The sequence below is a fragment of the Macrobrachium nipponense genome, chromosome 22 (assembly GCF_015104395.2).
Source record: "Macrobrachium nipponense isolate FS-2020 chromosome 22, ASM1510439v2, whole genome shotgun sequence".
In the NCBI taxonomy this organism is placed as follows: domain Eukaryota; kingdom Metazoa; phylum Arthropoda; class Malacostraca; order Decapoda; family Palaemonidae; genus Macrobrachium; species Macrobrachium nipponense.
Window position 1 is genome coordinate 63922934 of NC_087213.1, and position 26676 is coordinate 63949609.

A 26676-nucleotide genomic window follows, 5' to 3' on the forward strand; every position below is an offset into this window, starting at 1 on the left:
TATCATTACACAACCGTCAACCTCATGGGCGAGATGACAGCACAGCAATCATCGCCTTCCTTCACCCTTGGTTCCCTTCATTCAAAGAACCTGGCCAGTTGTGGCTTCATTGGAATAACATCCCCCCCCCCCCCCCCCCCCCCACAACTTTCTCCATCCATTAAAAAATTCAAAATAAAAAGTGGGCAATTATGAGAAATTACGACTAAAAGATGGAGACGCACAAGGTGATGGAAATCTGAAAGTCGCAGTTCTATGATAATACACGAACTGTGTGTGGAGAGAGAGAGAGAGAGAGAGAGAGAGAGAGAGAGAGAGAGAGAGAGAGAGAGAGAGAGAGAGAGAGAGAGAGAGAATTCTGGTAAATAAATGATTCTTGTCCCTGAAATGTTCGTTTTTCTTCTCTCTCAACCAACAAGTCAATTCATCGACAAATATCTGAATCACTGGTTATATCAACAGAGCACACTGGGTTTAGGCCACGTACGAGTACCGTTCCGCCGTTATCTCGAGAGAGAGAGAGAGAGAGAGATAAACAAGTAACATTCTATATAAAATCACGATACCGAGATGGAGACTACAACTGCATAATAGTAACTATACCCTGGCTACGAATGAAAAAAAAATATATATACACAATGCTCTTGCAAACTCATAAAAATGATATCAATCAAGGCGCCGAATTTTCTTTGAAAATATAAAATAAATAATCAAAGCTTCCAGACATATTTCGTTATTTTTTCATCAATAATGCCCTAATATCGTGACCGATTGAACATTATCCTTGCCTGTAAAGACCATACTGCAACAAAAACAAAGTATCAGAGGCAGAACCACGACTCTTGACTATATTTACCCGCTAATTAAACCTAGTAAATGTCTCCAGGTAATTATTCAATGAACTGTTTATTTATTTATTCATTCATTCATTTATCATTCCAGGGGGGGGGGGGAGGGCGGATACTCAATGAGATTCTCAATCCGTCCGTAAGTAATTATCCCAAGGAGTGACGTACGGACGGTAACCACTAATCCTCGTCGAGATCAGCTGTAAGTTCTCGTGCAGTTTTATAGGGAATTCCATTTCGATCATTTCAGTTGCATCTCAAAAAAATTCCAAATCCAATTCACCGAGATAAGTTAATTCCTAATCTCCTCTATAAATTCTTATCATATATGTATAATTCATCAATTCATTTGATGCTGGCAGAAGTTAAGTTAGTATTTTAATTAATTGTCCGAAGGATTGTATATAAAGTGAATACGTATTGGAGATAAAATTATACCGACACATCTGTGCAGTGTAATTCAGTATACAAATTGAATCTAACTTCCAAAAAAATCTGAACAGAAATTAATGGAATCACATCTACAATTCCAATCTTATTGCAAATATCCCTCCATCTAATTACGATTTTATTTCTTTCAAATTTTACATAACATAATTTTCTAAAACTGGAATTGGAACTAGAAATAAATTCCTCAATCCCCTAGGTATTTAATGCAAACTTTGGCTAAATCAGTGTTTACAAATTTGGGGTAACTAAAATTCAGTTCTACTTTTATTTTCCTGTTACCTATCAACATATAACTTCACTTGCATTTTATGTATATGTAATTATATGTACTGCACATCCACAAATATCATCTGTGCGTAACGACGACAATATTATATGAGTTATAAACTCCACATACACTTACTGTTCAGCCCCATGGCAGCCTCTCTCACCACTTGGCCCGCTGATAAGAATGCTGTGTATAAAGGTACCTTGGCCTGATCTTTCAGGACAGTACGTGACGTCTCGTAGGTTACAGGCAAATTTGCTCTTCAAGAATGAAGGGCAGATCTGACAATTTCCACACCATGGCTTGATGAACTCTAAAGTATAGTCTGTTAGGTCACAATGAATCTCTCTCATTCAATATCCCTGTAGGTGAGTAGTGCCGTCAGTGCACTTTCCATGGTGCACTGTAGGCATTACTTAGGGGTCTTTGCAGAGTCCCTTCTGCCCTAGCTGCAACCTCGACCATTCCTTTTACTGTACCTCCGTTCATATTCTCTTCCTTCCATCTGACTTTCCACCCTCTCTTAACAGCTGTTTCATTGTGCAACTGCGAGGTTCTCCTCCTATTACACCTTTCAAACCTTCTTACTGTCAATTTCCTTTTCAGCACTGAACAACCTCATAGGTCCCTGCATTGGCCTTTGAGCTAAATTTTATATTCTACTCAGTTCATACAATTCTCCAACTAACGCTTCTGTACTTTTTCACAAGTCCCAAAGTCTACCCGATACCAAAAGTGTTTATTCTCTCTCTCCTAACGACAGAACTTCAAGCAAAAAAACTGGAATATCGTAAAACCATAGCAGGAGATCAACTTGGCTCTTGTCCATATTCTCAAGACTAATTATCATCCTAAGGTAAAAATAGAAAACATGAAATTTACTAATGGCATATAAATATGGAGCCTTTGGTATTAGTATAACTACGTAAACTTAGCTGTAATATGCAAAAAAAAAAAAAAAAAAAAAAAAAAAAAAAAAAAAAAAAAAAAAAAAATCCATTATAGTGCCACAAGTGTCAACCAAAATCCATGTAAACACTGTACCACTCAGTCAGTATCCTTACATTAAAGCAAATGGAAACAGTTTTTATTAAATATTTCAATGAATGTCCGATGGTATCCACTTACCAGAAAAGTGAACCCTGGAGCAGACGCCATTTTATTACTAAATGCCTTACACTGTAAGTTTTCTGAAATATCTCTGACATCTAACAACACATGAAACTTACACCATATTGATCTTCACCCCTTTGTCAGTTTCTGTTAATCGCTATACATTTTTGTTAAGTACTCTTTCGGTAGCATAAAAGCCAGATTCCCAGGCAGGGTTCCCTAGTCAACCTCACATCATGGAAGGCGTTTGCAAGCATTTTCATCATCACCAGACAGTAAAGCCTAATGACTGTAACCATATGCTTATTCTGACAAGCCAATCTGACAATCCTGCACGATACCTTGACAGGGACAAGGGCTATTAGACTGAAATGTTGTGAACACAGACATTACCAGATAAATTTCTAAAAAGAGTACAGGTACTACATTAGTACTTATGGAAAAAGATTCTTGATGGATTGGCTTTCCTTGTTCTCCTAGCACATGAATATAAGGAACGCTCTCTTGACACTAACGGTAATCACACCTACCAGTATCTCCATTTTCTCTAGTTAATCACACCTACCAGTATCTCCATTTTCTCTAGTATCAACATGAGCAATACTCCTTCCCCTTTCACAGAAAGTTATGGGGATATTTCACAATTTTCACAGCCGACAACCTATCAAGTTACTTAATTTTTCAGCAAAGTTTATGATAAGCCACAACCACTGGCCAGAAGAGTAAGAAGTAAAATACTTCACATGAGCGATTAAAGAACAGGGATACTAACTGGGTCTCTTTAAGCATGACAACCCAGCCTCAGTAGAAGCCATTTACACACAAACAGACACATCAAGTAGAGTATACCCTAAACCTGAACATTAAAATTCATATAGTAATCTGCAAGCAAACAACTTTAGAACTGCAACTCTTCCTTACTACATCATTTAACAATCAGATTGAAACAAATAGTGAACTATTTAAGAATAAACCAAAATACTCTGCCTTCTGTGACATCAAAAGCTGCAAACTTATGAAATGAATATTCAAATGACATTGGTGGTACCTAGATAGTATTTTAAAAAAGAAAGAGATGTCACCATAACCAGCTACTATACAGGCAGCCCTTGGTTAACCGCAGTATCAGTTAACGGCTAGCCGGTTTTACAGCGCTTGTCTAGCGACGCTGTTAACTGAATTTTTGGGGCTGATCTCTGGTTAGCACCGCCGATATCCGGTTAGCAGTGCCAATTTCTAGTTAACAGCAGCACAAATCTCTGGTTAACGGCACTGGTAAGCAGTTTTGTAGTGCTGTTATCACTGATTTTGGGTTAGCAGCATCGGGTGGGAACGGGGACCCCCACACTGGTGTTAACCGAGGGCTGCCTGTAACTACTTTGAGACCTACCATGATATTTTGTATTATGCTAATGTAAAAATAGCACCTTCTAATTCTACTGCCCGGATCAAAGGCAAAGGTAACCACAGCATCTGACTACAATCTGATATTTCAATCCTCTATGAGACCACAAGAAACTTAAGATGCTGCATCCCTTTCATTAATATCATAATCATTTATAACCATACAAACCTAAAATTCCTAATGACCTAGTTCAGAACTACATCACACCATAATAAATATGATATTGTTATGTTACAATAAAGTTTCATACATACTTACCTGGCAGATATATACATAGCTAAGACTCCGTCGTCCCCGACAGAAATTCAAATTTCGCGCCACTCGCTACAGGTAGGTCAGGTGATCTACCGGCCTGCCCTGGGTGGCAGGACTAGGAAACCATCCCGTTTTTCTATCATATTTTCTCTCTTCCACCTGTCTCCTGCGGGGAGGCTGGGTGGGCCTTTAATTGTATATATCTGCCAGGTAAGTATGTATGAAACTTTATTGTAACATAACAATATCATTTTCATACAATCAACTTACCTGTCAGATATATACATAGCTGATTGGCACCCTTCGGTGGAGGGTAAGAGACAGCTTCTATATGGAATAGACAGGTAAACAACATATGTTGTAGGTATAAATAAAACCTTGGTTCCTACCTGATAGGTGGTAGACTTCGTGGGTGTTTGCCCAGTAGTCTGCATCACCTCAAGAAACTTTAGCGAGATATATGATCTATGGCCAAGAGTTCTTGTGGGTCTGCCGATGGGGTCTTATCCGCTTACTCGGCAGAGCCTAAAAGGACTTTGTCAATGGGTGCTGATCCACTTATATGACAATACACCTTATGAAGGAGCACACAACCAATCCCGACCACCTGATCCTAACCATATGTTAGAACTAAGGATTGTTACGAGTTATCCCCGAACTCGTCACAACAACCGTAACTCAAAACCACTACGCACACATACATAATTTTCAAAAAAAAAATTATACTCAACTAATTGGATATGACAAGAATTCTCTTACTGAACAACATAGACGGCCGCCCTGTGCGAGCCTAAGTCCTCCATTGTTCGAAGAGACTCTCGACCATATCCAAAAAGAGAAAAGTATATACATTTAAGGATTGGTGTCGGCTCCCGTACCCAGAATCGTATCCGCCGATACGAAAGGACCTAGAGAAAAAACACTCATATGTCACACGCACGTCTTTCAAGTAATGAGATGCAATACTGAGTTGCATCTCCAAAATGTCGTATCTATGATGTTTTTAAGCGACATATTCTTATGAAACGAGAGAGACGTCGCTATAGCTCTCACTTCATGAGCTTTTTACTACTCTCAACAGTTGTAACTGTTCGTCAGGACATGGCCTTATGAGAGTCTGTAATGACGTTTCTTACAAAGAATGCAGCGCATTCTTGGACATTAGTCTTGTGGGGTCTTTTACCGCGCACCAAAGACCTTGTCTAGAACCTCCCATCTGATGCTTTCTCTGAAGGTAGAACTTCAGAGCTCTAACAGGGCATAGAGACCTCTCTGCTTCTCTGCCTACGGAGACTCGACAGTCCTTTGACTTCGAATGACTTAGGCCAGGGATTCGTGGGATTCTCGTTTTTTCGCTAAAAAACAGGGTCTTAAACGAGCAAATAGCCGAGTCTCCCTTGAATCCTACTTTATCCTGCAGAGCATGTAATTCACTAATTCTCTTTGCCGTAGCTAAAGATAATAGGAATAGGCATTTTCTGGTTATGTCTCTAAACGATGCTGCCAGATGAGGAGGTTCGAATCTTTCCGATGACCAGATACTTGAGGACTACGTCTAGGTTCCAGTTCGGAGGTACTGGTTCCTTAGACTTTGAAGTCTCAAAAGACCTTATGAGATCGTGGAGATCTTTATCATCTGCCAGATCTAAACCTCTGTTCCTGAATACAGCCGATAGCATACTTCTGTATCCCTTTATTGTGGATACGGCTAGATGAGATTTTCTCTCAGGAATAGCAGGAAATCAGCAATTTCCGCTATAGAGGTATGTGGAGGAGGCACAAAACTTCTTGGATCTACACCACCTTCTAAATACCTCCCACTTCGATTGGTATTACTTTCGTAGTGGAGGTTCTGCGTGCTCTCGCTGCGATCGCGCTTGCCACTTCGCGAGAAAAGCCTCTCGCTCTGACAAGTCTTTCGATAGTCGAAAGGCAGTCAGAGCGAGAGCGGGGAGGTTTTGATGGGTACCTCTTGAAGTGTGGTTGTCTGAGAAGATCCGTCCTTCTTGGTAGGGATCTTGGAAAGTCTACGATCCACTCTACCACCTCCGTGAACCATTCCTGGGCCGGCCAAAAGGGGGCTATTAACGTCATCCTCGTCTCCTTTGACGCCACAAACTTTTTCATTACTAACCCCAGGATTTTGAATGGGGGAAAAGCATCAACGTCTACTCGAGACCAATTTAGCAGGAAGGCGTCTACCATAAGTGCTCTTGGATCTTCCACGACCGAGCAAAACACTGGGAGCCTTTTTGAAATGAATGTTGCGAATAGATCCACATGAGGAGTCCCCCACAGAGACCAGAGATCGAGACACACTCCCTCGTGTAGTGTCCATTCTGTATGAAGGACCTGGTTCCTCCTGCTGAGCCTGTCCGCCCTCACATTCTTTACTCCCTGTACGAACCTTGTCAGTAGGAGATGTTCCTGTGAGACGTCCAAAGTAATAGGTCTCTCGTCAGCTCGTAAAGGAACGAGGAGTGCGTCCCTCCCTGTTTCCGAATGTAGGCAAGTGCGGTGGTGTTGTCCACGTTTACTTGCACTACCTTGCTTGACACCAGAGGTTCTAGGCTCTTCAAAGCCAGATGTACGGCAAAGAGCTCTTTGCAGTTTATGTGCCAAGTCACCTGTGCTGGTTCCCAGGTGCCTGACACCTCTTCTGAGCCTAATGTCGCTCCCCAACCTTTCTCCGACGCGTCGGAGTACAACACTAGGTCTGGGTTCTGTGTTTTTAGAGAGATCCCTTTGTTCTCTTCTAGAGGAGGCAACCACTACTCTAGGTGCGACTTTATCTCCACTGGAATGGGAAAAACGTTCCGTAAAGTGTCCGGTTTTCCAGCTCCAAGACTTCTTGAGGAAGAATTGAAGCGGACGTAAATGAAGTCTTCCTAGAGGGAAGAACTGTTCTAGCGAGGAAAGCGTCCCTAGAAGGCTCAACCATTCCCTCGCCGACGTCTGTTGCTTCCCTAAGAAGAGAGAGACAATCCGCAAACCTTTTGTGATTCTCTCTTACGAAGGAAATACTCGAAAACCCCGAGAATCCATCCGAATCCCCAGATAGACTAGGTCCTGTCTGGGGGTCAGCTGAGACTTCTCGAGGTTCACAAGCAATCCCAACGCTTTGATCAAATCTAGAGTTAACTTTAGGTCCTCCAAGCACTGTCTCTCTGATCTGGCCCTGATGAGCCAGTCGTCCAGATACAGAGAGACATTTACTCCTTTGAGGTGAAGAAACCTCGCCACATTCTTCATCAGGCTTGTGAAGACCTGAGGAGCTGTGGACAGGCCGAAACACAAGGCTCTGAACTGAAAGATCCTTCCCCCATTCGTCATGAAACGGAGGCTACTTCTTCGATGAAGGGTGGATCGGGGACGTGAAAGTAGGCGTCCTGGAGATCTAGAGACACCATCCAATCTCCTTGTCGTAATGACGCTAGGACTGAAGCCGAAGTCTCCATGGAGAACTTCTCCTTTTGAACAAATTTGTTCAGAGAGCTGACGTCCAGTACTGGGTCTCCCGCCTCCCGAGGCTTTCGCAACCAGAAAAAGGCGATTGTAAAACCCGGGAGTTTTGATCCGTACTAGTTCTATCGCTCTCTTGTCCCACATTTGTTCCACCATCGATCGAAGAGTATCCCTCAGCACAGGATCCTTGTACTTGGCTGATAGTTCCCTTGGTATTGACGTTAGGGGAGGAGTGTTCAGGAAATTGGGATACGATATCCCTTCCTTAAGATCGCCAAAGCAGACGCGTCTGCGTTTATCAGTGTCCAGGCTTCCACAAATCCCAGGAGCCTGGCACCTACTGGTGCTTGGAGGAGCGAATCTTCATTTTCCCTTTTTAAAGGGACGAAAGGCAGATCTACCTCTCTTCTCCGGAGCCTTCCTTCTTGTGGGAGGTCTGGAGGATGGACCACCTCGAAAGGGCTGCACCGATTTGTACTAGGTCCTTCTTGTCCGATGCAGAAACAGGCTTCTTCTTTCTTGCTGACTGCGTCAGAAGATCCTGAGTCGCCTTCTCAGTTAAAGAATGCGCAATTGTCCTTTACTAACTGAGAAGGGAACAAAAAGTCAGATAGAGGCGAATACAGTAGAGCTGCCCTCTGAGCATGAGAGACTGCCTTTGTTAAGAAGGCGCCATATACAGTCCTTTTCTTTAAAAGACCTGCTCCAAACAATGAGGAGATTTCAAAAGATCCATCCTGTACCGCTTTGTCAATACAAGACAATATGCATAACAGGGCTTCAGGTTCGATTCCTTCCGAATCATGGGCTTTCTTGGACATCACCCCAAGGGACCAATCTAAGAAGTTGAAGACTTCCAATACATGAAAGAGTCCCTTTGAGGAGATGATCCAGTTCCGAAATTCCCCACGTAATTCGTGCTGAATTGAGACTTTGTCGGACGTGCAAGCTGTCAACTAAGGTCGAAAAACACAATCTGCCTCCGTTGTAGAAGGGAGAGCGATACCCATATTCTCTCCCGTCTGATACCAGATGCCTCTTTTCCCAGCTAATCTTGCTGGAGGCATGCAAAAGACTGTCCTGACTAAGTCTTTCTTAGACTTCATCCATGAGTCTAAGGATTGTAATGCCCTCTTCATCGAGATGGTGGGTTTCATTTTGAGAAAAGACGAAGGCTTCTTCGTCTTAGCACTGGAAAAGAGCGAGCGCGGAGAAGGAGGAGCGGCAGGAGTCAACTCGTCTCCATACTCCTCAAGAAGCAGGGTAGTCAAAACCTTATAGTTAGACAGACCCTCTCTTCCATGATATTCATCATCCGAGTTTTCCTCCAACTCGGGATCTACATGAGCCTCCGTTCTCCTTTCCGAACGTTCCTCTTCTGGAGGAGACAACTCCTAATAGGAGAGGGGCTAAGGGAATGATAATCCTTCCTCTTTCCCGCTCTAATAGACTGGAAGGCGTCACAAGCTCCGGCTTCTCTAGAACTTTAGAAGACGCTTCCCGCTTGTATGACGCTTCCCGTTCGCCAAGCGTCCTGGATGACGTCTCTTGCTGACGTCTTGATGACGCTTCGCGCCTGGAAGACGCTCCGCTCTCCAAAGGCGTCCTACTTGGCGTCACAATATTGGACGGAGCGTCACGTCTAAGATCCGCTTTCAATCGAACCGCTTCAAGTCTAAAAAGACGTCTTACGTCTCTCTGGCGTTACGAAACTCTCGTAAGCCCCCCGGTTCTATCTCTCGAACTCGAAGCTTCTGCAAGACGTTTTAGCAGCTTCACGTCTGTCTGACGCTTCTCGTTGAGCAGGTGAGAGAGGACGAGACTTCTTAATTGGAAGCGTCACGTCCTTCCGACGGGGCGCTAAAACACCCACTAGAGATGACAGTTGTTCTTGAACTGCCATAATTATCTTTCTTGACGCTTCTCCCACGTCCAGTGCATGACGCCTTTCGTCATCACTCGGGGGAGAAGAATGAAAGGGTACTTCCGCGTACACGTCAGGTGACGCTGACGCCACCTTCGCTTTCTTAATAGAAGACGGAGCGTCATCTGAGAAGCGCTCTGGGCTCGAATCTATGTCAGGCTTCATATGACGCTTCAGCGGTCTCGACAAGTTCGACTCCTTCCACCCTCGTTTAGGTGAGGAGAGGGAGAGAGGACGAGAAACACTCGCGAAGGACGCTTTTTCTATAGCGCCCTTGAGCCGCCTGCCACGAAGCAGAGCTAGCTGAAGGGACGTCTGACCGTTGTTTGGGATTCCCCACGACCTCCTTAAGGCTTTCGACTTCCTCTGGGCATGGGAGCTTGGAAGAGGTCTAGGCCTGGGAGCGTCGCAGGGACGATCAAACGCCCCCTCCACAACACTGGGGGGAGAACTCACTTCACTGAAATGCTCACTTTCACTAGCCTTACCTTTGAAGTCAGCCATCTTGGACTTCATGTCTCTAATTGTAGCTTTCAGATTGGCGATTTCCGATGCCGAATCCGAAAAAGCACTCTGAGAATGAGATACATAGGGAGAATCTACATCAGTAGGATTAGAATTATCCGTGAAAGGCTCAATAGGCCTTGAACTCACACCTTTCAGCCGTCTAACTCTATCCCTCTCTAACTTCTTCAAATAAGAAGTCAAAGTCTTCCACTCTTCTGCATTCAATCCCTCGCATTCCTTACAAGTATTAATAGCAGAACACTGAACCCCCCTACATTTACGGCATACAGTGTGAGGATCAACCGAAGCTTTCGGTATCCTCACCCTGCAGCCTACATTCACACACATTCTCACACTCACATTTGAATCAGACATACTGAGAAAAATCCAAAAGAGTTATTCCAAAAACAGTCCACAGTAGCGAATGCCAAAACACGATCCAGATACGTCACCAAAAAGCCGAAAAACGATGATCAAAGGATGAAATATGAATCTAAGTCAGGAGGTAATAGCAACAATGTTGATACCACCGGCGACAGAGAAAATATGATAGAAAACGGGGATGGTTCCTAGTCCTGCCACCCAGGGCAGGCCGGTAGATCACCTGACCTACCTGTAGCGAGTGGCGCGAAATTTGAATTTCTGTCGGGGACGACGGAGTCTTAGCTATGTATATATCTGACAGGTAAGTTGATTGTATGAAAACATAAATTAGAAATTAGAGCTTAGAGCTCAAAGTCCCTTTAGAGATGAGTTCAAATTTTAATTATCCTAAACCTAAATATTCATTGAAACATTGTAATAGATTATCACTTTGAGTTAGCAGATAAAAAATTGCTTTCTCTCAAACTGATAACCAGATCTAGTCCTCATACATTCAAATAATGTGAGACAATTGCCTTAAAATATCAGAAATGATTTCTCAACTTCAAATGTTAAAAATATTAAGGTGTCATAGGCAACTGCAAAACTTCTGGGGCTGCCTAGAAAAAATGAAATTTTCATTATTAAAATGAAGTTTTATTGTATACTTACCGAACAATTATAGAGCCGTGATTTCCACGAGCGGCAGGATACTAAATTCAAATTTAGCGCGTCGGCGTCGCCAACACTGGTGGTGATGACGTCATCTCCCTCCACTCGCGGGAGAACCAGGTACAACTGCCCAGGTGAATCCAATTCTTTCTGCCCGTCCGTCCACCTAAGGGGAGGAGGGTGGGTATAATCATAATTGTTCGGTAAGTATACAATAAAACTTCATTTTAATAATGAAAATTTCATTTTTATTGTAGTGTCTTACCGAACAATTATAGAGCTGATTACACATTTATGGGAAGGTGGGATTCAGTGGACCACTAGTATTTTTAAATGGTTACATTTATTGCAATACCAGTAAACACTCAAGGTGTCTGTTGTACCTTACCTTGTAAGAGAGCTACAGCAGACTGTTACTGCCTCTGGTCGGTGCTCTTCTTACTATTGTAGAGGAATTGGAATTTGACCAAAGTTAGCCTCTACAGGAGTGGAATCCTTCCGTAGTTCAAGCGAGTCAAGGCTGACTGACGGAGGATAGTAACAACAAAGATTGCCCTTGCCCTGGGCTAAGACCAGAAATTCCATCATACAAAACATTTGTCACCAACACCAGATTTAAAAACTATATACCCACCCAACCATTGTAAAATCTGACCTAACAGACTGGTGAGTATCCCAGGTACTCAGTACCCCCAGCTTCCCTTGAACTCGACAACCTATTCAAGGTGAAAAGTTAGCATAGAGGTGACGACCCCTGTGCCGTTTCTCCCAACACCATGCCAGAAACCGCCACCGGACCTAACGTTTTACAATTCTCGAAAACCGTTTCTATCTCTTTGAGATAATGACTCGCAAAAACCGAATTCGATCTCCAGAACGTGCTCTGAAGAATCGAAGCTAAAGATAAAATTCTTTCTGAAGCTAAAGAAGTTGCCACTGCTCTAACCTCGTGAGCTTTAACTCTCAGAAACGGAAAGATTGTCGTTCTCGGACTGCGAGTGAGCTTCCCTGATAAGCTCTCTAATAAAGAACGAATATAGCATTCTTAGAAAGAGGACGAGAGGGATTTTGAACCGAGGTCCAGAGCTTAGACGATTGTCCTCTAATACCCTTAGTGGCAAACAGATACTGCTAATAGCCCTGACTGGACATAAGAGCCTTTCTTCCTCCTCATGTCCAACCAAATCAGATAAGTTCCTTACCACAAAACTCCTCGGCCAAGGATTAGAAGGATTCTCATTTTTGGCTAGAAAGGTCAAAGATACCGAAAATACAGCATTGCCTTGAGAGAAACCGACTCTTTTGTCTATAGCGTGCAATTCGCTGACACGCTTAGCAGAAGCTAGTGCAATAAGAAAGAGTGCCTTCTTAGTCAAGTTCCTGAGTGAAGCCGACTTCAAAGGCTCAAACGGTGGCCCCATGAGGAACTTAAGCACCACATCTAAGTTCCAAGCCACTGTATCTTGCGGGAGCTTAGTGGTTTCGAAAGACCTAATGAGGTCCGACAGATCTGAATTGGAGGAAATATCCAAACCTCGATGTCGAAAAACCGAAGAGAGCATGGCTCTATATCCTCTGATCGTCGAAGGAGCCAGTTTCTTAGAGTTCCTAAGAAATAGCAGAAAATCTGCTATTTCTGTTAAAGAGGTCGCAGAAGTAGAGACTTTAGCACTTCTACACCACTCTCTGAAGATTCTCCACTTCCCTTGATAGAGTTTGTTAGAAGACTCTCTCCTACAACGAGCGATAGCTTCTGCAGCTCTTCTTGAAAATCCTTTCGCTCTGACAAGATTCCGGACAGTCTGAACCCTGTCAGAGTAGGAGCGGACAAGTTTTGGTGGAACCTCTTGAAGTGAGGTTGTTTGAGAAGCCACTTCTCTGGAGGAAGAAGTCTGGGGAAGTCTACTAACAACTGGAGAAGGTCCGGGAACCACTCCTTCCTGGGCCAAAAGGGAGCGATTAACGTTAGCGTTACATTGCTGTGCGACATGAACTTGTTCAGCACCTCTCTTATTAGACCGAACGGAGGGAATGCATAAGCTTCCAGACCCGACCAATCCAACAGCATTGCGTCCACCGACCAAGCTAGAGGATCTGGGACTGGAGAACAAAAGAGAGGAAGACGGTTGTTCCTTGATGTCGCGAACAGGTCTATTGACGGTCGTCCCCAAAGGCGCAAAGTTTCTGACAAATCTTGTTGTCCAAAGTCCACTCCAGAGGTAACACTTGCTGTTGACGACTTAACTCGTCCGCCAGGACGTTCATCTTTCCCGGAACAAATCTCGGGACTAGCTGAACTTCGCTTCGTTTGACCACAGGAGGAGATCCTTGGCTACTTCGTACAGAGAGAAAGACTGAGTCCCCCCTGTTTCCGCACGTACGAGAGAGCCGTGGAGTTGTCGGAATGCACTGCCACTACTCGACCTTCTACTAAGCTCCGAACTGTCTGAGCCCCAAGAAAATTGCTAACAGTTCCTTTTACATTTATGTGGAACTTCTTCTCCTTCTCCGACCAAGCTCCTGAAGTCCGTTGATTTCCCAGTAGGGCTCCCCAACCTGTGTCCGATGCGTCGGAAAAGAACTGTAGGTTCGGGAGGATGGGTCGTAAATCTAACCCTTCTTCCAACCTTGCTCGAGAGAGCCACCACCTTAGGTCCTCTTTTATTTGATCTGTGACAGGAAAGGTAATCGAGTCTGTTGTGTCTTCCTGCACCAAGAGGCTCTCAGGAAAAACTGCAGAGGTCTCATGTGCAGTCTTTCCCAACGTCACAAATTTCTCCACTGACGTCAATTTGCCCAGGAGCCTCATCCACTGATTGGCAGAACTTACCTTTTTGTCCAAGAACTCCTGAACTGTCTCCAGACAGCCTTGAACCCTCTTCGGGGACAGAAAAGCCCGAAAAACTTGAGCATTCAGAATCATCCCCAAATAAAGGATGCTCTGAGATGGAACCAACTGGGACTTCTGTTTGTTGACTAGAATTCCTAACTTTCTGGCAAGATCCAGAGTTGTTCCAAGGTCCTTCATGCACGACTCACTGATTCCGACCGGAGAAGCCAATCGTCCAGATAGAGGGAGATTCTTACTCCTAATATGTGTAGCCAGCTTCCTATCGGGGATAGAACCCTGGTGAAAATTTGAGGAGCGGTCGCTAGTCCGAAGCAAAGCGCCCGAAACTGAAACACCTTGCCTTCGAACATGAACCTCAGGTACTTCCGAGATTCGCGATGTATCGGAATGTGAAAATAAGCGTCTTGCATGTCCAGAGAGACCATCCAATCCCCCTGTCTGATGGGACTCCAGAACCGACCGAGTGGTCTCCATATGAAATTTTGTTTTCTGGACATGCAAGTTCAGGCGCTCACATCCAAAACCGGCCTCCAGCCCCCTGATGACTTGGGAACTACAAAAAGGCGATTGTAAAAGCCTGGAGGAAAATCCCCTTCTATCTGTTCTATCGCTTCTTTGAGAACAAGCGCTTCCACTTCTGCGGCTAGCGCCAGAAATTTGTCTGAGCCCGGAGAGTATGCCTGGAATGGAATTGGCACAGGTGAGAGCGAGGGAGGTGAAACGAGAGGAATACGATAGCCGAACTTGAGTACTTGCACTACCCAGGCTTCTGCTCCTCTGTTTTCCCATTCCTCCCAAAACAGAGCCAGCCTGGCTCCCACTGGTGCATGAAGAACCGAGCTTTCATTTGGAAGGTTTGTTAACCTTGGCCGAGGCCTTAGACTGAGGTCGCAAATTCGATTTCGGCCGAAAGAAGCGCTTGGGTTTTCTCCCTCGAAAAGGCGCTTGGGCCAGAGGAGAAACCGAAGGAACAGTCTCCACAGGAGCTTTAGGTCTCTTAGTAGACTGTGCCAGTAAATCCGAAGTAGATTTCTTATCTAGCGCAGACGAAATTGACAACACTACATCGTCTGGAAAGAGGTTATCTTTCACAAAAGGAGCAAACAAGAGAGCCGACTTCTGTTGGGACGTAACCCTTTTAGAAGCAAAGGAGCACCAAAGTTGCCTTTTCTTAAGGGTACCAAAGGCGATGAGCGAAGCTAACTCATCACATCCATCCCTAATGGATTTGTCCGCACAGGACAGAACACCAATCCAATCCTCCGCTAACTCCTGAGAAAGAGAAGGACAGTCTTCGATCTTGGCCGCTAAAGCGCCAATAGTCCAATCAAGGAAGCTAAAGACTTCCAAAGTTTAAATTGATTCTTTACAACGTGGTCCAACTCAGGCGCTGTAAAGAAAACTTTCGCTGCGGCGAAAGCAGATCTTCTAGAGGAGTCGATTAAACTGGAGAAGTCTCCCTGGGAGGAGGCAGAAACTCCCAGAGAAGGAGCTTCCCCAGTTACATAAAACCTATACCTCTTACGAAGCAACTTAGAGGGAGGGTAAGCAAAAAGAGCCTTCCCTAAGTCTCTTTTCATAGACATCCATTTCTCCGTCTCTTTCAGCGAATGTCTAACCGCTTTAGATAGAACAAGTTTTGGGAGGAGAGGGTCTGAAGTTTTCCTCCTCATCAAAAAAGTCGAAGTTGGGGAGCGCGGAGCCGCTTTCTCAAAATAATCTGGATAAGATACCAGAAGAAATCTAAGGAGACGTGAATAACACGAGAGGTGATGTGAATCCTCCTCCTCTACTTCTTCTTCATTCTCCGATACCGCCGAAGAAGTAGACGGAACTACAACGGATCTGAAGGTTTCGAACCACCCTTGGACTCATTCATCCAGTTGGTTACATCTCTAACTGCTTGCGCAAAGGCGCCAAGAGACGAATCAAAAACAGTTAACGTAGGCTTGGAAGAGCCTAAATGTTCAGCAGGAGGCGGAAAAACTACTTGCGCCTCGCTCGGAGCTGCCGAAATTCGAGGCGAAACAGGCGCATCAGGCGTAACAGACAAAAAAGCGCCTAAAGAAACACCCTTAGAACTGCTAGCTACAGCGCTAAAACCACAATCTCTACTAGTAGATGGAGCCGAAAAAGGCACAGATTGAGGCGACGAACAAGCCGCTAACGGCCGAGGCGCAACCCTACTCTCAGGCTCCTTATACCGCTTGACTGGAGGAGGCGAAGAATCGGCGCCTGAACGCCTCTTTAAGGGACGCGAAACGGGTCGAATCTCGCCAAGAGCGCCGCGCGACCGGAGACGAATCGCTTGAATCATTCGAAAGGCGTCTGACCGCAACACCTTTCCAACGCTTAACCGAGCCCTGTTGAGGCGCAACAGGCTCAACAAGAGAGGCGCCTGTCTGTGGGCAAATCCCGATCGACTCCCTTGGACTTCCGGTATGTCTTCTCCCCGGTGCGGGGGAGCTGGACAGTGACCTTTGTCTAGGAGACGTGTCAGGACAGACAGACGCACCCTCAACTACACTCTTCCTGAAGCCGCTTTCTCCAAAAACCTCTTAACTGAATTACCAAGTTGCAAAACCGTATTCGCTAGTACCGAAAATTTCTGATCTAACCTCGATTCCAGACTGGCAATGTTGTCGGAAGAAACTACACGGGAAGCCGGAGAAGCGGGATTAGTAGGAGGAATAGGAGGTGTAGTTAAAGGAGATAACAATTTGAGGAGAAACAGAAGGAACAGAAGCATCGCAAGACGAAGCGGAGCTAAGTCTACTTTCCCTAAGCGCTGCTTTTCTAATTCTGTCTTTAGCTAATTTCTCCGAGTATGAACTAAAAAACTTCCATTGAGAATCAGTCCAATCACTACACTCGTTACATGTTCGATCTGCTGAACAAACCTGTCCCCTACACTTAACACATTTAGTGTGAGAATCATATTCTAACTTGGATAATCTAGTTTTACATCCTGAGATGCAAAACCTAACTCCCGACGGACTAGAATCCGACATGGCAACGCCTAAATAAAAAGCAAAATAACAACAACGCCAAAAAAGAGTACTTCACCAATTCCGAAGATCAATTCCACAAGAAAAAAAAGCGAAGCAAAGTCATCCAACCGCACCGACCACCGATGTTCACCGGACGCCGGCAGGAAAAGAATTGGATTCACCTGGGCAGTTGTACCTGGTTCTCCCGCGAGTGGAGGGAGATGACGTCATCACCACCAGTGTTGGCGACGCCGACACGCTAAATTTGAATTTAGTATCCTGCCGCTCGTGGAAATCACGGCTCTATAATTGTTCGGTAAGACACTACAATAAAACATACTGACTTTTGTTTAATAAAAGAAGGAAGTTTATTTAATCTGCCAAGTGGTAACTTACTATAATTCAATTTCCTGTTGGACATGATGCTACTCACATCCACAAAAATTTCCATGACAAATAAACCACAGCCTATCCAACTTCAATAAAGTCATGATAAAATAAGTAACTGAAAATCATAAAATGGAACCCTTACTACTTACACACCAAATACTGCAGTGATTCTGGATGGAATGATAACGAAAATGACTCCCTTAAACAAAAGTACATTTAGCTGTATGTATCATGAAAAAAAGTTAGAAGTTCCTTCAAATATATATCAATATTGTTTTTATAAGTACAGTACTGTGGTTATACATTATAGCACCTAGTACCGCCATTGCAGCCTGCATCACCTTAACTACAGAAACCATATTATATAACATAAGGCTTATGCCTTATCAAGCACGAAAAATAACAAAAGGGAATGGCAAGCCCACATATTTGGAGTAAATATCATAATATATGTATAATACTTTATATTTCAAAATGGTTATGTAAGCTAATTTAGTGGTATGAACAACAGAACTGAGTTGGAAATGAGTAAACTATAATATTCTGATGGTTCATAAGTATTTACAGGTAATCTTAATCTTTTCATTTTTTAAATAATCAATATCTGTTAACAATCCCAACCATATACAGTATATTGACATGAGGAAAACTAACTGATTACTGTAAAAATACATAGCATAGTACCAGCACGATTAAAACAATTATTATATTAACAAAAACTGTTGAATGAATTAATGCATTAATCAAAACAGCTGAAACTGTTTTGGTTAGCATTTTCTTAAAATAGTACTAAGTGAAAAATTCTAATGAAACTAATTGTGTTTCTCTATACAATACAGCTTCTTGCTGTAAAAAAAAATATAGTTCTGCTACCAAGTAGGCCTAGGTCCAGATAAGATTATCACTTCACAATAGAAAAATGAGCATTTGCCCAATCATTCATGTTCCTAGGAACTTCAAATAGCTGGGCATCAACAAGTTATGACCAGAATGAGAGAACATGAATTTCAACTATGTATTTCTACAAGTACTTTTTACCTTTTAAAAAGATATAACATTTAAAGAGTATGATTTGTATCACAACTGTATGTGAGTCTGAAGGTTCCATTAGGACAGGGAAGAGTATGTTGAGGGGTTTACACTAAATCAGAAATAAGACTAATTTTCTAGTGAAAGTTGGTTCTGGTTAAAAAAAAAAATTGCCAACTAAAGATGATTTTATTTTCTAAATCTTAAAGTTGTCGAATAGACTGGGACTAAGCCTTTTGTCCAGCCAGACATAACAGAATTTACAAAATACAATAATCTTGCTTAATAAGTCACATAACTCTTATACACTACTTGAAATTTGTTTGCACACCTTGGCTTCATTTCAAAATACGTATGGCATTAACAAAGAATATTAAAGCATAATCTCATGAATTTTTCCTAGAATATTAAAGCATAATCTCATGAATTTTTCCTAGAATATTAAAGCATAATCTCATGAGTTTTTCCTAGAATATGAGATTTTCTCCCTCGATGCAAAATTCCTTGATAATGAGTACGGTAATAACTTGGATATGGGTTACTTTGTGTTTTGAATATTCTTCCATTGTTTACAATATGACATCATGTTCAATTTTTGCTCTGCCTTATGATTGCTGCAACAGGTCTCCCAGTCCACAACGATTCGTGTAATTTATGATGTCACTGTACAGTTGCTCATGTGTAGTGCTGAATCACGTGTCCTATTATATTTTGTCATCTGTTATCCACTGTAGTTCATGCTTTTATATATCATCTGTCCAATCATGCATGTACGATATTCACCTCATGACGCTTTTCGAATAGAATCTTAAATCCTTCGAGCTATGTTTATGCGTTACCATCAAGTACGTAGAACGAAGGGACAAGGTTCCTACAACAATTTCCACAAATTCAACTGAACGATGTAAAATATATTACCTGTTAGTACTATAACCATTTTGGAGTTTAAACCAATCAACCTAGTATAATAAAAAAGTAGGATATAGGAATGTCAAGAATGTAAAATGAGGGGACAAGGTCCAAGGACCCTGAAACTTTTAGGGTAGGTGCTAATGTAATTTCAACCACAGGACGCAAAAACTTTATACTTTAGGACTTTGTATTTTTTTTTATTTTTCGCCAACAGAACCTTATCCCGTCATTCTGAAATTGCTCTGCCTAGGTCTAATCTGTCAACCAGGGCTAAATAGGTTTTAGCCTATAAGCTTACATTGTTTCATAGCTAGTAGGCTAACTAGTAGTCTAGGCTACCCTAAAACAACTAAAAACTACACTACATTCAGCAGGTTAAACATGCATAGAATAGCAAACCCTACCTTAATCATAAGTCATTTCCAACTAGCTTAGGTAGGAGTCCAAATTCTTCAACAGCCTAGGCCTACCTATAGTACAACCCTTTCATGAGAGGTTAGGATTCAGGCCTATCAGCTAGGGAGGCCTAGCTTAGCAAAGTCTACTCTTTTCTACAGTTGTACTACAGTGGCTGAAACTACAAGGACAGGCATAGAATAGGCTTAAGGTAAACCGGTCGATAATACCTGGGCCTACTGGAGGCCTAGCGTAGGCCGCATCGAACCGCTCTGCCTAACCTAGGCCTACATTAGCTGAAGCTACTTGACATTAGCTCTGCACTGAACATACCTGGTAGGAGAGTAGATAAACGCACTCGCTTTATTCCTCGATGGTCTTAGCGGTAAACCCAAGTGATGAAATTAGGCCTAATTTTATGTCAAGGGGTCTAAAAAAAGTTCGAATTCAATGTTCTAGGCCTAGCACCGCTAGAGCCTACGAGCCTGTACTACTGTCACTGTGCTAGTTTGTGGTGCGTAAAGCAACCGATACGACGTAAAAACCGTTAACTGCTTTCATAAAACTTGCGTTCCTGGCATACAGGCTAAATAAAACCAAATGCAACGGTAAAAACTGTGAGATATTGGTGGCAAGAGTCAAATGTGGGTACTTGGTGGTCAAAACACTACAGAAATCCGATCCCTTAGAAATAGAGTCGAGAGTTCGCCGTAAAAGGTTTCGAAACCAAGAAGGTGTTCCCTCTTATGTTTGGATCATTATCTTTATACTAAAGGCTATATATCTATGATGACAGTATAGTCAATACTACTCGATAATTTGACCAAAAAATAGCATCAAGTGTCAATAAATCTTTTTATTAATTCAATTTATGATGAATAATTACAAATTTACTTATATATTACATTTTTTGAAAGGTAAATGTCATTAATTTAATCTAATAGATGTAGAGCCCATAATCATTGATGATAATTACCATAACTGACGTACAGGAGCAGACGACAGCGGCGCGAACGTAAACAAACCATTGGGGGAGGCACCTTCACAAAAGGTAAGGTTTGGGGGTCACGTTAGATTTTATATTATTCATCCGTTCTTATGATTTTTTAAGGATGATTTTGAATGAGGGACGTATTCTGATTAGTTATATTTGAAATTTGATGTTTCCACTAAGCTGCAGGTCACACACGATCAACCCAGTAAGTCCATGTTAAGCTAGTCTCAGGGAACAATAGGCCATTCAAGGTTAGGCTAATCGAATAATTTTCAAGTAGAATAAGGAACAAGAGAATTCATGGCCTTGATTAAGTTATTTATTCATACTAAGTTAGCCACGTTAATTATATCCAACTTAATTCTACCACTAGAGTAGCCTAGATAAACACATTTCTCGCCAACACGTAGCCTAAATTGAATAACACATTGATCAGAATAAGATGTCCTTGGAGCTTTTCCATGTAGAATGTGAAGACAACTTACGATGAAATTTTCATTTGTTTGGTATTATGTACAGCCCTCCACAGGGATGATTCCCTCTTGGCTGGCCCTAGTAAGTTTCCTCTCATAATTTATAATTGTCTCTTACCTAGTGTTTTCTTATCAGTATCATAGCTCCTGCTGAATATAGAAGCCTTTAGGTAGTTCTTTTTTAAATTTGCTTTCTTCTTGTATGATCTTCACATCAGGTGGTGTTTTGTAGTATAGTCTTGGTGCGTAATGTTCAAATGCTTTCACACCTGACTTACAATTTGTTCTAGGTTCAAATATAGCCTATATGCTTCACTTGCACAATATTCACAATATTCGGGGCGTCTGCCTTCGACCACTTTTCTAGTCAAAACCCACCGATAGATGGCGGTGAGCTCAGATTAGAAAGCGTAAGAATACAAGCAAGATGGCGGCTACTAGATGAAAACAGAAAACCCTGTTTTCGTAGCCCTATTTTGGAAATTCGTGAATTAGTTTCGGTGTGGTGGAACAGCGCTGCGCGCCTTATCCACATTTTTAACGATTCTTGGCAAGCTCGTATGTTCTGGCAAGAAAAAATGGCATCGACAACAAAAAAACCCACGTACCTTACTTGAAATCGGCATTGTCAGAGAATTACTTGGACTAGAAAGTGGAAGAATACAAGCAAGTGGGTGGCTAGACGAAAACAGAAAACAGTTTTCGTGGCCCCATTTTGGAAATTTGTGAATTAGTTTCTGTGTGGTGGAACGGCTCTGCGCACCTTATCTACATTTTTAATGATTCTTGGTAAGCTTTTATGTTCTGGCAAAAAAAATTTAAAAAACACGGAATTGTCGGAGAATTACTCGAAATCAGAATTGTCGGAGAATTCTGGCCACTTTTCATGAGAAACACAAGCAATTCACTCTCACCACTACACAATTTCCCCAAATCTAGATGCATGACCGGATTTGCCGTGGCAAATTCAACGTGATGGGAAAACGCCATGCTACAGTTCGAATTCAGCGCTAGAATGAGAATAAGGGCACACGTGGTCGGGTAGGATCAGGTCAGGTCCAGTTGGGTCCAGTCGGGTTGGGTCGGGTTGTGCAGGGTTGAGGTCGAACTACTTACTTGTGCTGAGCAATCAGGTTTTGTTTTGGTTGTTACACGGCCGGGCCCCTGAAAGTGCAAACTACCCCAATATTCATTTCAGGTCTAAAGAAACTTAAGTAGTTTCTTAGATATGTTGGTTCCCTCTATTTAAGTGCTTCAAAGACTAAAAAGTATTTTGTATTCTATTCTTGCTTATATTGGGAGCCAATGTAGTTCGATTAGTGCCAGGGTTATTCTGTACTGGTAACATAATAGTACTTATATTAATCTGTACTCCTTGCAATTTTCTTGGTAGGTAGTTAGAAAGACCATTGGTAGTATATAACGTTGCAGTAGTCCAGCCATGAAAGTTTTTGGTTACAAATTGCTGTTTTCAGAGTATTTTTGTTTAAATTTATTCTGATGAATGTAATGTTTCTAATATGATAGTTACAGGTTTTTACAATATGCAATATTATATGATTTTTCATTGATATTTTATTATCAATAAATACTCCTAAGTTCCTCAGTTCCGCTACAATATTTTCAAATATCTCCGTAAGTTCACCTGACCCTCTTGAAAGGTCACTGTTGACTTTTTGAATGAGTAGATGATTGCATGCACCAGAAAATCATGCTTGCTTGATCTAGGCTGTCCTATTAAAGTGTGCTGATAGTTAGGTAACAGTTTTGGTTAGGCTAAAAGTCCAGAATATGGGTATAGTGTGTAGAATGGCATGTTATATTTATATCTGTTGATGCTGTCCTCCAATCAAAAAACATTGAATGGCAAAATGTCTTCAGCCTCCAAAAAATAGCATTGCTTAGTCAGTTATTCAGTATAGAATACACTTTTTTTTGGCATGATCTAAAATTTTCCCAAGTTCAACATTAATGTGAAGAGTAGATAAGTACTACTTTACTCCCTGTTCTTTTTATGCACATTAGATGACTTGGCTAGCCCATCGCTGAGGGTGTGGGTCACAGGCAGATAATTGAAAAATGTGTATTGGCCTTGGCTTCCATCACAGTGAAGATAAAATTATCCTGAACAGTAATACAGACCATCCTTACCTTGGGTGGGATCCAGGTAGGCATGCTTAGGATAGTTTAGGTCAGGATATATCCCTGTTGAAATGTCTTTTAGGACAAGTTTGTATTGCCAAAAATAGAAATCAAGACCAAAGCACTTGTTTGAACTATCTGTGAACTGGGGTCCAAGTGGCAATTTAAGCAATTTTTGCTATAGCCAATTTCCATTTCTGAATTACTTCAGAACTTAAAAAACTGTGATATTAGTAGTTCTTGGTCTGTTTTCATTTTCAAAAGTACAAGACATAAAAATCATAGTACGTACTAGTGGTTTCTGTTCCGGTTTTTCTTCAAGCAACACTTGTCTACCATTCTGCATTTTTAATAACATTATTATGACTAGTTTTTTTCATATTTATATTTATGTATACTTTTCCTTCCATGCTGTTGAGTAAGAGACTGGCAGTTAGTTACTCTGAAAACATCAGTGGTGGAAATGAACAATACTTTTATAGTTAAAGTTGAGTTTTGTTCATGAAACTTACCTGACAGATATATATATAGCTGTATTCTCCGAAGTCCGACAGAATTTCAAAATTCGCGGCACACGCAGTGGGCGGCCAGGTGGTAGTACCCATTCCCGCCGCTGGGAGGCGGATATCAGGAACTATTCCCATTTTCTATTCATATTTTTTCTGTCGCCGGTCGGTAAACAACTGTTTACAGACCTCCGCCTAGGATTTTGAAACTTCATTAGCCGCTTAAGTATCCTAATTATTCTTTCAATTATTGACTTGGATTTGTGGCTAGGCATACGCTATCGTAAATTTTTTCATTGCATTTGATGTCTGAAGCTAGTTAGCCTAGTTTCAGACTTTGTTGTCTGCATGGGGTAGGGTGAGGCTACCGGAACTTTCGGTAGACACTCGCTTAGTATATATGACGTTTACATGTTTTCTTTGCATAAGTTCAATGTAATTAGTGTAATGTGTGACTTACGGAAGAAGTAGGATTCATGTACGCATTTTAGAGCGTGTTAGAATCAGGAGTTTTCCTCCACAGTAAACAGAAGTTAGAAATAATGAACCTTCTAACCTCCTGTAGATTTTATTTTTGTACATGAACTTTCCTGTCAGACATATACTTAGCTTACGTCTCTGACGTCACGACAGAATTCAAAACTCGCGGCTAACGCGACAGGTAGGTCAGGTGATCTACCTTACCCGCCGCTGGGAGGCGGGTGTAAGAACCATCATACCTTTCTTGCCAGATTTTTTCTGTCGTCGGTGTCGACCACACCCGTTGTCGGTACCTCTTGACAGTTGGATTCTTTTCTCGTTTTCGCCCTGGATTGTTTCTACGGACTTTTGGTGAAGTACCCGATCTTTTGGCCTGGCTTTCGCGATTTGTGGACAGTTATTGGACTTTTCTTTGGATTTTTCTTGGATTCATGATGTCTGATGTTGATACTAAGAAAACTGCTATGTTTAGAGTTTGTTGTATGACTGATTGTAAGGTGAGGCTACCGAAAGCTTCGGTAGACCCTCACACGGTATGTTTGAAGTGTAGAGGGAATGAATGCACCTTTAATAACCCTTGTAATGAATGTGAAAAGCTGAATGAGGATGAATGGAAGTCTTTGTCTTCCTACTTGAGGAAGCTTGAAAAGGATAAAGTTAGGAAAGCTTCTTCCAGGAGCAGTAGTAGATCTCGTATTAGCGAGTTGGATGTAGATAATCCTATTTTAGAAGTGCTCCTTTGTCAGTTTTGTTCAGCTCCTGCTCCCTGCACCGAAGCCGAAGATACGCCTTCGGAAGTGGCTTCAATGAAAGCCACCATTCGCAGTATGGAGAGGAAAATCAAGCAACTAGAAGGTAAGAGTGATTCCAATAGTGATTTGTGCAGTGAACCCAGTGCAGTGGAGGGTGCGTCTGATCGGCGCCCTAATGCTTCCAGGCCTAGACCTCTTCCAGACTCCCAGTCCCAGTGGAGGAGGAAAGTCGAAAGCCGCAGGAAGGTTAGGGAGCATCCCCAACGGTCAGGCGTCCCCTCGGTAGTTCCTGTTGATCGTTCCCAGGCTACCTTGGATCAACTCCAAGAGAGAAATTTTGCGCCAGTGCTTCTCGTCGTCGCCTTCGCCTTCTCCTAAAAGAGGATGGAGCTCTTCGGAAGCCTCGCGCCCTTCGAAGAGAGCCTGGAATGCTCCTGCGCCCGCCCTTCCAGCCCTGAAGTTTTTTCGGAAGAGCCTGAGGTGGAAGCGAAGAAGCGAAAGAGATCTCAGGAGTATCGTTCACTTAGCGGAGATCGAGCCTCTTCTCCTGTTCACGAGTTGGTGAGTTCTCCTGCAAGGGTGTTGGCTAACCTTCAGGCGCAGATTTCGGCTCTGGCTGGCTCTCTTTACGGGTCTTCTCGGCGCAGGAAGGACGTCTCGCTTCCTGTAAAGAAGTCCAAGCTCCCCTCTCCTGACTCTCGCTTTTCGACGGAAGAGGCGCGCTCAACTGTTCGTTCGGATTCTCGCAGGAGGCTCTCTGCTTCGGACAAGATCAAATCTGCGTATAAGCGACATTCGCCTGACAGACAAGTTTCTCCTTCAGACAAGGAGCAAACTGCGCGTAGGAGATCCTCACCCTACAGACGCTCTTCTCGAGACAGGATCGCTCCCCTTGACGGGCGCCAAGAGCCTAGTAGGCACTACTCACCTCGTAGCCGCTCCTCGTCTCGCCTCCACTCTCCGGCTGACAAGCGCCCTAAATCGGACAGGCGCTTTTCGCTGGACAGGCGTCAAGAGCTTGTTAGGCGCGTTTCGCCTGGCAGGCGCTCTTCTCCTGACTTTTACTCGCCTCGAGTCAGGCGCCGAGAGCCTAGCAGGCGCTTCTCCCCTGGTAGGCGCTCACCTAGTAGGCGCTCGTCGCCAGAGATTCTCTTGCCTCGGTTCAGGCGCCAAGAGCCTGGTAGGCTGGCTTTTCGTATGACAGGCGCAGTTCGCCTGGTAGTCCGCTCTCCTTTGGATAGGCGCCAAGAGCCTGATAGAATTTCTTCTTCATACAGGCGCTCTGGCACCTGACTGCCGCCTGACTCCTATTAGGCTTCAAGGATCTGGGAAACGCACTCCTCCAGACAAGAAGGATGTTGCAAGTAGACACTTGCCTGAAGCATTGTCTCCAAGACGTATACGTCTATCTGCCTCTAGAGACTCCTTTAAGAATAGTCGCGCCTCTAAGGATCAGGAAGGCTCTTCGGCTCAGGAGGAACAGGACCCCTC

General features: G+C 43.0%; 2 protein-coding genes across 3 annotated transcripts in view; one reads left to right on the forward strand and one right to left on the reverse strand.

Annotated features, from left to right (window-relative positions):
- The window catches only part of LOC135198752 (serine/threonine-protein kinase WNK1-like), a 569129-nt gene extending 548616 nt beyond the window's left edge, over nucleotides 1–20513 (reverse strand). The window contains exon 1 of the mRNA XM_064226633.1: nucleotides 20172–20513. The gene's annotated coding sequence lies outside the window, so the exon portion shown is untranslated. The remainder of the gene's footprint in view (nucleotides 1–20171) is intronic.
- A 131-nt stretch (nucleotides 20514–20644) lies between these two features.
- Nucleotides 20645–26676, forward strand: part of LOC135198755 (uncharacterized protein C3orf18 homolog) — a 98361-nt gene continuing 92329 nt past the window's right edge. The window contains exon 1 of one of the 2 annotated variants that reach the window (XM_064226639.1): nucleotides 20645–20889. The gene's annotated coding sequence lies outside the window, so the exon portion shown is untranslated. Of the gene's footprint in view, nucleotides 20890–20915; nucleotides 21038–26676 lie in introns of those variants that run through there. The other variant, XM_064226640.1, reaches the window with a different exon arrangement.